This window comes from Monodelphis domestica, chromosome 1 (genome assembly GCF_027887165.1).
Source record: "Monodelphis domestica isolate mMonDom1 chromosome 1, mMonDom1.pri, whole genome shotgun sequence".
NCBI classification, from domain to species: Eukaryota; Metazoa; Chordata; class Mammalia; order Didelphimorphia; family Didelphidae; genus Monodelphis; species Monodelphis domestica.
The window spans coordinates 660,643,909-660,657,166 of record NC_077227.1 but is presented as its reverse complement, the minus strand read 5'-3'; the positions used below and the strand labels follow the sequence as shown (position 1 = coordinate 660,657,166).

At 33.9% G+C, this 13,258-nt stretch overlaps 1 protein-coding gene across 2 annotated transcripts in view; it reads left to right on the top strand.

Annotated features, from left to right (window-relative positions):
- SOCS5 (suppressor of cytokine signaling 5) overlaps positions 1–13,258 on the top strand; it is a 68,964-nt gene that overhangs the window by 39,083 nt on the left and 16,623 nt on the right. For both annotated transcript variants that reach the window (XM_007476864.3, XM_007476863.3), the window contains exon 2: positions 1,537–1,604. The gene's annotated coding sequence lies outside the window, so the exon portion shown is untranslated. The remainder of the gene's footprint in view (positions 1–1,536; positions 1,605–13,258) is intronic.

Sequence of the window (13,258 nt, the reverse complement as noted above, 5' to 3'; positions counted from 1 at the left end):
TGTTAGAGCACTGTGTTAGTCCTTAGAGGAAAGTCTCTTTGATAAGACACAGTCATTTCATCCCCAGAAGCATTCCAACCCTCTCTCCTGACACTTTAAAGAAGGTTGGGTGAATGAGAGAAGTGGCCAAGTTGTAGAGAGATTTGGGAGAGAAGGTTTTCTTTAATATTACTGTGGTTGATTGTCTACATTCATAATTGAAGGAAATGCTAAATTTTAGTCAGAAGATAATGAAGATATTTTTTCCCACTCAGTTCACAGATGCCCTGAAACATGTTTGTAGATCTTTTATAGGGAGATATAAGAACCCCTTTGCCCATTTCCTGAACACATGTCTAATGGACCATTTTTGTATCAGATAGTTTTGTGCATTGAATTTTACTTGGAATTTAGAATCCAGCAGATCCAAAAAAGTATGCATACCTTCTTTCAAGCCAAGTAGTAGTAACTAGCATTTTATCTTCATAACAATTCTGGAAGGTAGGTGCTATTATCCTCATTTTACAGCTTAAGAAACTGAAGCATATAGAGATTTAAGCCCAGGCTCACATGACTAGTAAATGGATAAAAATGAATTTGAACTGAGGACTTTCTGGCTCTCAAGTTTAGGGCTATTTCCACTGTACCTTATAACTGCTGTTTCTCTGAATCTAAAAATACTTTGGAAAGTGAGAAAACTACTCTGTAAAGGGGGTAGAAAATAACACTTTTTTATATTCCAACAGTATTTACTCCAGATAATCAGAGGATAGCAGTTTTTCTTTTTCTTTTTTAAACCCTTACCTTCCATCTTAGAATGTGTATTGATTCTAAGGCAGAAGAGTGGTAAGGGCTAGGCAATGGGGGTGGGGGGGGCTAAGTGACTTGCCAAGAGTCATATAACTAGGAAGTACCCGAGGTCAGATTTGAATCTAGGATCTCTTGTCTCTAGGAGATTTGAATCTAGGACCTCTTGTCTCTAGGCCTGACTCTTAATCCAGCTGCCTCCAGTTTTTCTAAGTAATATATAATTAGTGAATTAATTTCAATTTTTGCCTCTGAGCTGTTTGGAAAGTAGAGGTTCATATTCCTCTGCCTTTCCCTGCAAACATTAACAAAGAATTAACATTTGTATTTTTCTTGGAGAAAAAAAGTTTAAAATTTCCCTTTGTCAATTGAGCCTTCATTTTCCTTTCTCTGTCTTTTTTTTTACTCCACCTCTAACATAAGTCAGTGGAAGAAAATAAGTCCTCTTACTTTTCAAAGACATTTTGTAACTACGGTATTATACAGTGATGGTACTCACTGTAAGATATTTGATATATTCCGATTTATCAGAGGTTAATAATATTCAGTGTAAACTGAATGGGGTCTTGATTTGTTTAAATTAGTACTCTAGATATGGTAAGCTGTTATTATAAATAGAAATTTACTTACAATCAGCAAATCTAATGGGGCATATGAATCACTTAAGAAATTGTCAAATAGCTAAGATTTGATCAAATAAGGTGGGAGTTATTAAGAAGATGTCATTCTTAATGTATTTTTTTCTTTCAGGTTCTGAAAAACTTTAGTATGACTGTTCAGAAAACCTTAATGAAAATTTCAAGACATACTTCTCCCCAGTGAGTACACTTTGATTCTCTTATACTCATTCAGAAATCTGGATTTGGCTTTATTCAAAAGAATAGGCATGACTTCTGTTGGGGAGGGAGGGAAGGTCTTTGGTATTCACCCCAAGATATCACTTTTTTCCTATGATATTAATTAATACTTTGAATTTACTTTAACTTAAAAGCAGTTGAGATCATAAGATAATAGATTTTGGGGGGATCTCAAGAATTATTTAGACCTATATTCTCATTTTAAATACAAGGATACTGATTCCCAGAAAAATTGCTTGCACCAAGTTGATAAATGAGAGAGTCAGAATTTGAATCTACATCTTCTAACTTCAAATCTAGCATTCTATCCCTTGTACCGTACTATAACTCTAGGCTAACCTGTCATTTAAAAAAAAATCATTTTTGAATTTGCAGAACTTAGTTTTGCCAAGACATCTTGTTAACTGATCTCATCTTGTTAACTGTAATTTGTGAATTACAGACACAATTTCTATACCCTTAAATATCTCCACATCAGAAGGGATAAATGCAAGAGATGTTTCAAAAGAATAATTCATGGTTCTTAGTGATAGATTCTATATGACAAAAGTGAGGAAAGATTTTTTTTTAAATGACTCAAATTTCCTGGTTAGATGATATAAAATGATGATATCATTGGGAGAAAAAATAGGAATTTGGTGGGTTGTTAGTGAGTCAGGGACAAGAAAGATTGGGTTTAATGTGGACAATATAATGAAAAAGATTCTGCCTGATCATTCCACCAGGAAATAAGGATTCTCCTTTGCCCTTTTGTTCCACTTGTTAGCTAAGAGGATCAAATAGTCTCACCACTGTTGGAAGTGGTAATGACCCATAATTCTGTTTTCCTTTACCATTGAAGACCTTTTAATCTTAAGTTTCAACGAATCAAGCTTTTTCAGTAGTCATGTTCAAGTTTTTAAGGTCTGTCTCACCATTATTTAATTTCTCTATTAAAAAATACAAGGAATAGAGATTATGCCATATTAAACTTAATTGAAGAAAATTGTAAGAGAAGCCCTTGACATTCATTATAACTGTCTTCAAGTATTTGAAAGAATGCTATTTGCTGGGAGTTAGTCTTGACATTTTTTGCTTTTATTGCTTTCTTAGTTATTTTTATTTTTATTTTTTTTTTAAACCCTTACCTTCTATCTTGGAGTCAATACTGTGTATTGGCTCCAAGGCAGAAGAGTGGTAAGGGCTAGGCAATGGGGGTCAAATGACTTGCCCAGGGTCACACAACTAGGAAGTGTCTGAGGCCAGATTTGAACCTAGGACCTCCCATCTCTAAGCCTGGCTCTCAATCCACTGAGCAACCCAGCTGTCCCCACTTTCTTAGTTATTTTAGTAGCATCTCAGTTCATTGATTTGTTCTCTCCTTTTTGATGATAAAGATGTTACGTGATGAGTTTTTAAAATGTGATCTTTATTATTTAGGGCAGTCATGGTGAATCTATGGCATGGGTGCCCAAGATGGCACACAGAGCACACTCTCTTTGGGCACCCCTCTTCCCTTTCTCCATTGTACCTGAGGGCATTTTTTCATACACCTCCTCTGCCCAGCAGCCCAATTGGGGTACATGGGGGTAAGGTGGGCAGCTCATAGGTGGCATTGCTGGAGGGAAGATGAATGCTCTGACCACTCCCCTCCCCCTCTCTACTCTTGCTGAGGACATTCCTTACTTCACCCACCCCTCTGCCCAGCAGCCCAATGGGAGTCCTTTCTCCCTCTCCTGTATGGGGTAAAAGAGGGGGTACCTGGCACTTTTTGGGGAGAGTGGCATGGCACACGGTCTGTAGGGGGTAGGTTAGGGGCAGGGCTTGGCACTCCATCTCTTAAAGGTTTGCTATCACTGATTTAGGGCATCTTTATGGTAAATCTGTGAGATGTTCATCTAAATCTAATTTCTGCCAGCTTCTTTTCAGTTTTCTCTACAATTCTTATTATATGGTGAGTTTTTTCCTACGTAATTTGTTTTCAAGATGTTTGAACAGTGGGTTATTAAGTTCACTTATTTCTGATTCTTCCTTATCTAGTCTTTTCCACTAAACTACTTGTAAAATTTTTTCCACTAAGAGAAATTTTGATAACTGTTTTATAATATTTGTTGAAGACTATATATATATAATATAGAAGACTATATATAATATAGTTGAAGACTAGAAGTGCTGTTCCCATATCATTCCTGTTCTTCATGCTTTCTCTTAACATTCTAGATCTTTTGAAAATGAATTTTATTGTTTTGTCTAACTCTATGAAGTTACTTTCTTGATAGTTTATATGTTATGGCATTAAATTTACAAATTAGTTTGAGTCGTTTTGTCAATTTTATCATATAGACATGGCCCAGACCTAAGAAACTTAATAAATGGCACTGTATAACTCTACTCTGTTGATCTATTTCTTGTCATATCACAGTAGTTGCCAGTTGAGAGAAATTCTAGTCATATATAATATAATAGTTCTGCTTATTTCTTTTTAAACACATTTTAATTTTTTCAATGAACAGAGAGAGAGAGAGAGAGAGAGAGAGAGAGAGAGAGAGAGAGAGAGAGAGAGAGAGAGAGAGACCAACCCTTGCAACTAATATGCACAGTTAAGCAAAGCAAGTTCCCTCAGTAGCCATGTCCAATATCTCATTCCACACCAAGTCCATTACCCTTTTGTCAGGGGGTAAGTAGTATAGTTCTCTGGAATTGTGGTTAGTCATTGTATTGATCAGAGCTTTTAAAAAAGTCTTTCAGAGTTAGTTGTCTTTACAAAATTGTTGTTATAGTATACTTGTTTACAATATCAGTTCTGATAGGTTTCTGAAATTATTCCTGTTAGTATTTTTTTAGATCACATTAATATGCCATCATATTCATAATGCCATATTTTTGTTCAATCATTCTCCTGTTGATAAGTCCTCCTTTAGTTTCCATTTCTTTGCCACTACAAAAAGAACTGTTAGGAGTATATTTCTATACGCCTCCTTTCCCCCCTCTTTTTACTGACATCATTACTAAGGTCCTAATTCATAACTAGGAGCATATTTCTAAATTCCTTTGTACAGTCCACAGTCCTGCCAACAGATGTGCCTCCTTTCCCAAAGTCCTTCTAAAATTTGCCATCTTTTTTTGTCACCTTTGCCAAACTGATGGGTATTAGTAAAACTTAAGGGTTGCTTTCATTTGCATTTCTTCAATAATTATTTATTTAGATTGTTTTTTTATGTGACTATTGATTGCTTGTATTTCGAGAAATTTCTCTTAATATCCTTTGATATTATTGATTTAAATCTTGTTCTTATATAATTTTGGAAACCAGACTTATAACAGAAAACTGCTCCCAGTTAACTTGTTTTACTTCTTTTAGCTACCTAGTTTTTGTGTAGAGGGTTATGTAGTAATGGATTATTGAGTATAATTATTCTTAAATCTTCTTCATGAAGTCTCTTTTATTGAGCTACTAAAATTAAAAGTGTCCCATTTTAATTCAGGTGTTTCCTATTATTTCTTGTTTGGTCATGAACTCTACCCTCAATAGATTTGAAAAGCAGTTTTGTCTTTGCTCTTCTAATTTTGTTTATAATTTCACTCTTAATGTTTAAGGCATGTATTAATTAGGAGCTTATTTTTTCATGTGGCATTAGATGTTGGCCTACACTTAGCATACTTACTAGATTCTTATTGAATAGTTTTCCTATCAACTTTTCTCTTATATGAGACCTTACCATAGTAGCTGGGATCTTTGAGTTTATCAATCACTATGTTGCTATTTATTTGCTTAAAATAGTAATAGCTAGCATTTATAGAGCCCTTGAAGGTTTTAATAAGTATTTCAAAATTATTACCTCATTTGATCCTCATAACAACTTTAGAGGAGGTATTATTATCCCTATTCTTCAGAAGAGAAAACAGGCAGACGGATTAATGACTTATCCAGAGTCAGACAACTAGGAAGTGCCTCAATATGGATTTGGTCTCTGGTCTTTCTGACTTCAAGTCAAAGGCTCTATCCAGTCCTTTATATAGTTTCCCTGTTGTATACTTAATTTTGTTCCACTGATCAATCTCTGTTTCTATGTTTCTTGATTGATACCAAATTGTTTTAATTATTACTACTTTGAAACACAATTGCTTTCTATTTCTATTTTTTCTCCATTATTGCTCTTGAGAATCTTAATATTTTATTCCTCCAGATGAATTTTGTTATTTTTTCCTGGCTCTATAAAATTATCCTTTGTTAGTTTAATATTGCACTGAATAAATTAATGTAGGTAGTATTTTCGTTTTTGTTCAGCCTACTCATGAGCAATTAATATTTCTTTAAAGAAAGTACATCTATTCAAATAGTTCTTCTGTGTGACTTGGTAGATAGGTTCCTGAGTATTTCAAGTACCATGTGCTTTTTAAAAATTGAATTTCAATCACTTTTTATATTGTTGACAACATATAGAAATGTGGATATTTTATTTTATATCCTGCTACTTAGATGAAGTTATTGTTTCACTTAATCTTTAGGTATTTCTCCATTATTCTTCATCACAAAGTGATGAATTTGTTTACTCTTTTCATGTGCTTATTGTCTTAATTGCTATAGCTAGCATTTATAATATAATACTATATATAATACTTATATATAATATATATAATATAATACTTATATATAATACTATGGATGACATGTAATATCACAATAATGGTGATAATGTGGATGTATCTTGGAAAAGGCCTTTTCTGTACCAACATAGATAATAATATATCATTTGAAGTACTTGTTATTGAAGTCTATTTTGTTAATAATCTTTCTAATATTGAACCAACTCTGCATTTCTGGTAAAAGCCAATCTGGCCTAAATGTATTATCTTTATGAAATGTTGATATAGCTCTTGCTAATTTATTTTAGGGTTTCTTTTTGCTTTAAATTTTGTTAATCTCTTGAGTTTCAGAATGACTTTTTGTGTTAAATTGATTTTTTTTATTCGTTTATTTTCTAGATTTTTAAAAAAATTGCATGCCAAAGTCTTTGGGTTCTTTCTTATGGAGCATTTTGTAATTTTATCTCTACAGGTTTTGAGTGTGCTTTGGTAGCTTGAGCCCCGGATATTTTAAGAATATTCTAGTTACTTTAAAAAAACTTCCTTTTCTTTTATTCCTAGATTGTGTTATAACTGTATAGAAATGCCTTTTCTTTTTGTGGATCTGTTTCATAACTACTATTTAATAGATCTATTAATGGTCTCAATTATTTATTTTTGCTTATTATCTAGTATATTGTCATGTCAGCTAGAAATGGAAATATAAAGATATAACAGAGCCTTGATGATAGAATGAGAGAAAACATTTTTTCCCCTTAACTCCCTAGCATACCTCCCCCCACAGTAATTTAGAAAACACACCAGACTGAGTTCTGAGTAGGAAAAGAAGTCACAGTCATTTTACCAAACCAAGACAGATTAGAAAAGACCCAAGTCCATGAACACTGAGGTAGAAGATACATTGGAACACATAGCAATAGTGCCTCTAGCCTTGTTAGAGAAGATGTGGCACATGTGCCTCTTCCTGTATTCAACAAGGCTGCTCTGGGCACCGCCACTACCACCACTGGGCCCAAGACATTGTTCATATGCCCTGCCCCTCCACCTAGCAGCCCAATGGGAGCACTTCTTCCCTCTGCTGTCTGGGGTAATGGGTATGGGGGACATGGGCAGTACTCCATTTCTAAAAGGTTCATCATCACTGACAGAGGTTATGAGACAAATTAGTAGAGCATAGAAGAAATCTGTGAATAGAGGAAGAGTTCATGAAGAAGCAAATAGAGAAGTTCATAGATAATAAACTGAATAACTTTGATTACATAAAATTTAAAAGTTTTTGCATAAAGAAAACCACTGTAGCTAAAATCAGAATAAAAGTGGGAAACTGGAACAAGTGTTTTTGTTGATTAAGGTTTCATTCCTAAAATTTATAGGAAACTTAATCAAATTTACAAGAATGAGACATTTCCTAATTGACAAATGGTCAAATATGAATGGGTAGTTTTCAGAGTAAAAATCCAAGCTATCAGTAGCCTAATGAAAAAATGCTCTAAATTGCTAATAATTTGAGATATGCAAATAGAACATCTCTAAGAAACCACCTTATATCCATAAGATTGGTTAAAGGTACCCCCTCCCCCCAAGTAGAAAATGCCAAATACTAGGGGAGAAATAGATGCACTAATGTGTATTGTTGGTGGAGCTATGAATTAGTCTAACCATCTGGAAAGAATTTTGAACTATGCCCCCAAAATTAAACCATACATACCCTTTGACCTAGTGATATTATATTACAGAGGGATCAAAGAAAGAAGAAAAGGACATTTATATGATCTCTTTTTTTGGCAAAGAATTGGAAACTGAGGAGCCCATTGGGGTATAACCAGACAAGTTATGATATGTGAATATTATGGAATACTAATGATAAAAGGGATGATTTCAGAAAAACATTTTGAAGACTTATATGGATTGGTGCATAATGAATAGAACAGAGTCAAGTGATCAGCTTACATAGTCACATAGTCTATTTTGTAGAATTAATCAACTTTGAAAGACTGATACAACATGCTGACCGACCATAATTCCAAGGACCCATGGTGAAAAATGCAATTTACCTCTAGATGGAGAATTAATGGATTCAGAATGCAGATTAAACTGTCTTTTTTCTTCCTTTTCCTTTTTTTTCTCCCAAAATATGGCTAATGCAGAAATTTGTTTTGCCTGACTTTTATGTTCATGATGTATTTCATATCTTGCCTTCACAGTGGTTGGGGAGGAGAGAGAAAATGTGGAGTCAGGAGGACCAACCTGGATTCAAATCTGGCCTAAGATACTTACCTAGCTATATGACCCTGAACAAGTCACTTAATCCAATTTACCTAGTCCTTGCCCTTTTGTCTTAGAGTTGTTGCTAAGACAGAAAGTAACATTTAAAAAAGAAAAAATAAATTATGCAGAGGAAGAGCAGAAGGAGGTTCAGATGGGAGCTTAGATGATCGGGGAAATGTTGGTTTATATGTTTTAAATTTAAAATATGCTTCTTAAACTACATAATAGAGATTTGTAAACTATTGAAATTTTATAATCTTATTCTCTTTACTTTCTTTGGTTTAAGTTTTAATGCTATGTTTTTCTCATAAAAGGCATATGGAGTATTTTCCTTGTTGGTTTTTGAGAATTTATATAGTATACATATTATTGTTCTTTAAAAGTTTGGTAGAATTCTCTTGTAAATTCATATAGACTAGAGATTGCTTTCTTCTTTACTGTTAGTTCAACTTTTATTTTATGAATTAGGTTAATTACAATAACTAGTTGATGTTGCTAATTTGGGGTCTAAATTTTTGTCAATTTTGTTAGGCTTTTAAAGAATTAAGATTTTACTTTTCTAGTTTCTGTAGTCTTTTGGTTTTCAATTAATTAATTTTCCTTTAACTTTAAAAATGTTCTTTTGTATTTATTTTCAGTTTGTTTTTATATTTTTAAATTGAATATTCAGTTCATTTAATATGCTTTCTATTTTGTTATTCTGTTTTAGCAATGTAATTTTTCCCTATGAGAATGGCTTTAGATTCATCCCATAAATTTTGGTATTTATCTCATCATCAAATATTTCTGTTATTTGTTCTTTGACCCCACTCATTTAGAATTTTATTATTCTATCTTCTTTTACCTTTTCATTTCCTATCTTAATTATTATTTTTATTGAATTATAGTCTGTATGTGTTTAACATATCTGTATTTATTTTTAATTTTCTCTGAGTCCTATTTTGTTATATTTTTGTAAAGTTAACATGTAGTTCTGAGTAGTATTTTTATTCGTTAATGTTTGTTTTGAAGACTTCATGAATCTTTTTGCTTGTAAATTTTCCAATAGTTTATTTTGTTCTCTATTTTACTTATTTATCTGTTATATTTATTAAGCTTTGAAAGAGGAATATTAAATTCTTCCATGTTACCATCAATTTTGGGGGGGCCTTGGTTTACTTTACATTCATGAACTTAGTTTCTATGGCATTTATTATTCTTATTGGGTTGTTGCCTATGATTCCTATAAGCATAATTTCCTTATCTCTTAATATTATGGATTTTTTTTTTTGCGCTTAGTGTGATAGCATGATTGGAAGTCTTTTTGAGTCATCTGATACATTATGCTGCTTCAGGCTTCCATTTTGATTTCATGTGTGCTTGTTTTATAGTTTTGTATTTTTTTGTAATAAAAAACTTCAGGGTTTTGTTTTTGTTTTTGTTTTTTTTACTCGTTCTCCTAATCTCTGGTATTATTATACTGTTTTAAGGGCATTTCTAGCCACTGTCTACTTTCTGAGGATAAGCCTAGCTAAGTAAAGAGAGACTTGAAACTAATAGGATGGCTATTTGATGAATTTTTTGGCCATAATCTCTTTTCTGTAGTAGCAGAATATAATACAGATGATGATTAGAATTGTTCTTCAGATATCATTAAAAAAAATATGAATGGGGAGTCAGCTAGGTGGCTCAGTAGATTGAGAACTAGGTAGGCCCTGGGTTCAAATGTGACCTCAGAAACTTCCTAACTGTGTTCTGGGCAAGTCACCTAACCTAACCTTTACTGCTCTGCCTTGAAACCAATACATAGTATTGATTCTAAGACAGAAGGTAAGTTTTTTAAAATTATTTTTAATTTTTTATATTTAAATTAATTTAGTCAATTTATAACATTATTTCTTGGTTACAAGAATCATATTATTTCCCTCCCACCTTTCCCGTAGCTGACGCCAATTCATTGTGTCCTTGATCAAAACCTATTTCTATGTTGTTGATGTTTTCACTAGGATGTTCATTTAGAGTATAACCCCAATCATATCCTCCTCAACTCATGTAATCAAGCAGTTGTTTTCTTCAGAATTTCTACTCCCACAGGTTTTCCTCTGAATGTGGATAGTGTTCTTTCTCGTAGATTCCTGAGAGTTGTTCAGGAAAACTGCATTGCCACTAATGGAGAAGTCCATTACATTCGATTGTACCACAGTGTATTAGTTTCTGTGTACAATGTTCTCCTGGTTCTGCTCCTTTCGCTCTGCATCACTTCCTGGAGGTTGTTCCAGTCTCCATGGAATTCCTCCACTTTATTATTCCTTTTAGCACAACAGTATTCCATCACCAACAGATACCACAATTTGTTCAGCCATTCCCCAATTGAAGGGCATCCCCTCATTTTCCAATTTTTGGCCACCACAAAGAGGGCAGCTATGAATATTCTTGTACAAGTCTTTTTCCTTATTATCTCTTTGGGGTACAAGCCCAGCAGTGCTATGGCTGGATCAAAGGGCAGACAGTCTTTTATCGCCCTTTGGGCATATTTCCAAATTGCCCTCCAGAATGGTTGGATCAGTTCACAACTCCACCAGCAATGAATTAATGTCCCTACTTTGCCACATCCCCTCCAGCATTCATTACTTTCCTTTGCTGTCATGTTAGCCAATCTGCTAGGTGTGAGGTGATACCTCAGAGTTGTTTTGATTTGCATCTCTCTGATTATAAGAGATGTAGAACACTTCTTCATGTGCTTATTAATAGTTTTGATTTCTTTAACTGAAAATTGCCTATTCATGACCTGGTAAGGGTTTTTTTAAAAGGAAGGAGAGAAGGAGAGAGGGAGAGGGAGGGAAGGGGAGGGAGTGCTGGACTACCAATTAACAAAGATCAAAGGATGATCGACTGACAGTCATTCAGTCTATTGGACATTTAGAAGAAAGCCCTAGCATGTCTGGAATACAAGGATGAGACAGCATGAATGCGTTATGATTTACATTATTGGAGAGAGTACTCAAATCCAAGAATTTACAGAGTCGTCATAGTAAGTATATGTAGTTAGGAGTATGGGTGTGCATAATTAACATTTTGGACTTTATATGTCCAGCATATAGCATAGGCCCTGACATATAGTAGTTGTTTAATACTTGTCATAGACCCTAGATAAGGACAGTGATTGGGATCCAGATTTGAGGTAGAAATTAGGCTAGATTATTAATTTACATAGTATTTGCCAGTGATTCCTAAAACTACTTGATATAGAAAAAGACAAATAATGCACCTGAGTACCAGAAGTTGTGAAAAGATATCATCTTGGGGTTAATATGACCAGAAAGGTTGGACCAGTCATATCTTGAGAATATTAACATGAATCATATATCTGGAATATTAGGTTCATCTCCTTTAGAATAATTTGTAAAAAGACCTGAACAAGAATTATATAGGCTGAAGCATGAAGGAGTTGTTATTTAAGTTGATAAAATATCCATACCATTGACATCATAAATATGTCAGAGAAAAGTATCCTGATCCATATTTTTGCTTATTGCCACCAGAAATCTCTTTCTTTTGTATAAAGTAATACTAGCAGTTAGATTGAAGGTTCTAATGGAAGCAGGTTCTAATGGAGTTGATTTAGATCCAAAGAATTTTGATAAAAACTATAAAATACATTCATAATGTATGTCATAAAATATGACAGAATTTGTTGTTTATGCAATATGTAATATGTTGAAGAAAATTTAAACTTTGAAGCATCAATCTGATTGGAGCAATTCGAAACCAAAACATACAACAACAACAAATGAACATTGATGATATTATAGCTGATCTACAACATAAACTAAGTATGGCTAATCTGTACTGTGCTGGCCAGAACCAAGGAATGCAGACTGTTTTGAACAACTAAATTCCCAAAAGTGTTTCCTAGGAAACAGTACAAGAGTTCAAATGATTCATAAAATATTCATTTGGACAGATGTTGCATATGAGAAGACATTTCCAGTTGTGGCATAGAAGTTATGCCACAGTTTAGGACTTTTGTGTTATTTTTAAATTTAGTTAAAAACTTAAGGCTTTTATTGGCTGTATCGGGGGTGGAACTGTTGGCTAGACCTAAATGCCTATGGTAAACTGGACTAGAAATTAGTTGAATGGGTAAAGTTTAAAAGAAATAGACCCAAAATTCAGAAATCTTGTTCTTTTTAAAAAGAAATATCCAGAAACTTAGAAACCCCCTCCTCCTCGCCCTCCCCCCAACAACAATCACTTACACTTAGTCTTTGAATGTCTATATAGCATTCAATTAAAGCAGAAAGCCTACTATATACCAGGCAATGTGCTAAGGCAGTATAAAACCTTAGAACTAAATCTTCCCTAACATAAGGGAGAGAGAAGAGGACTACATTGGGGGAGAGGGAGTCCTTGCCACCTCCCAAACTGTTCCCTCTTTGCTCTGTAGGGTCACTCTTCTTGTATGCTAGATAGCCTCAGGGATATGGCTTGCCTAGTGTCTTTTGCTCAGTTTTTTGTTTGTTTGTTTTGTTTTATTTTTAGTGCCACTTCTTTCTCCAGAATTCCCCAATGCTTCCAGTTGGAGGAGGAAAGTATGCCTCAAAAGTTTCTTTTCCTTTCTCTTCCCCAAAGCAGCACACTACCTTTCTGAATTGTTTTAAGAATGATTTGCTACAAAGCTTTACAAGAAAAGATAGTAAGGTGGGTGTTGGGTGGAATAATTAAATTCAGTTATTAATACCTTTTATGTGAAAGGTATTCAGGGAGGGACCTTCCACCTTAGGAAGAAAGAACCTGTGCCT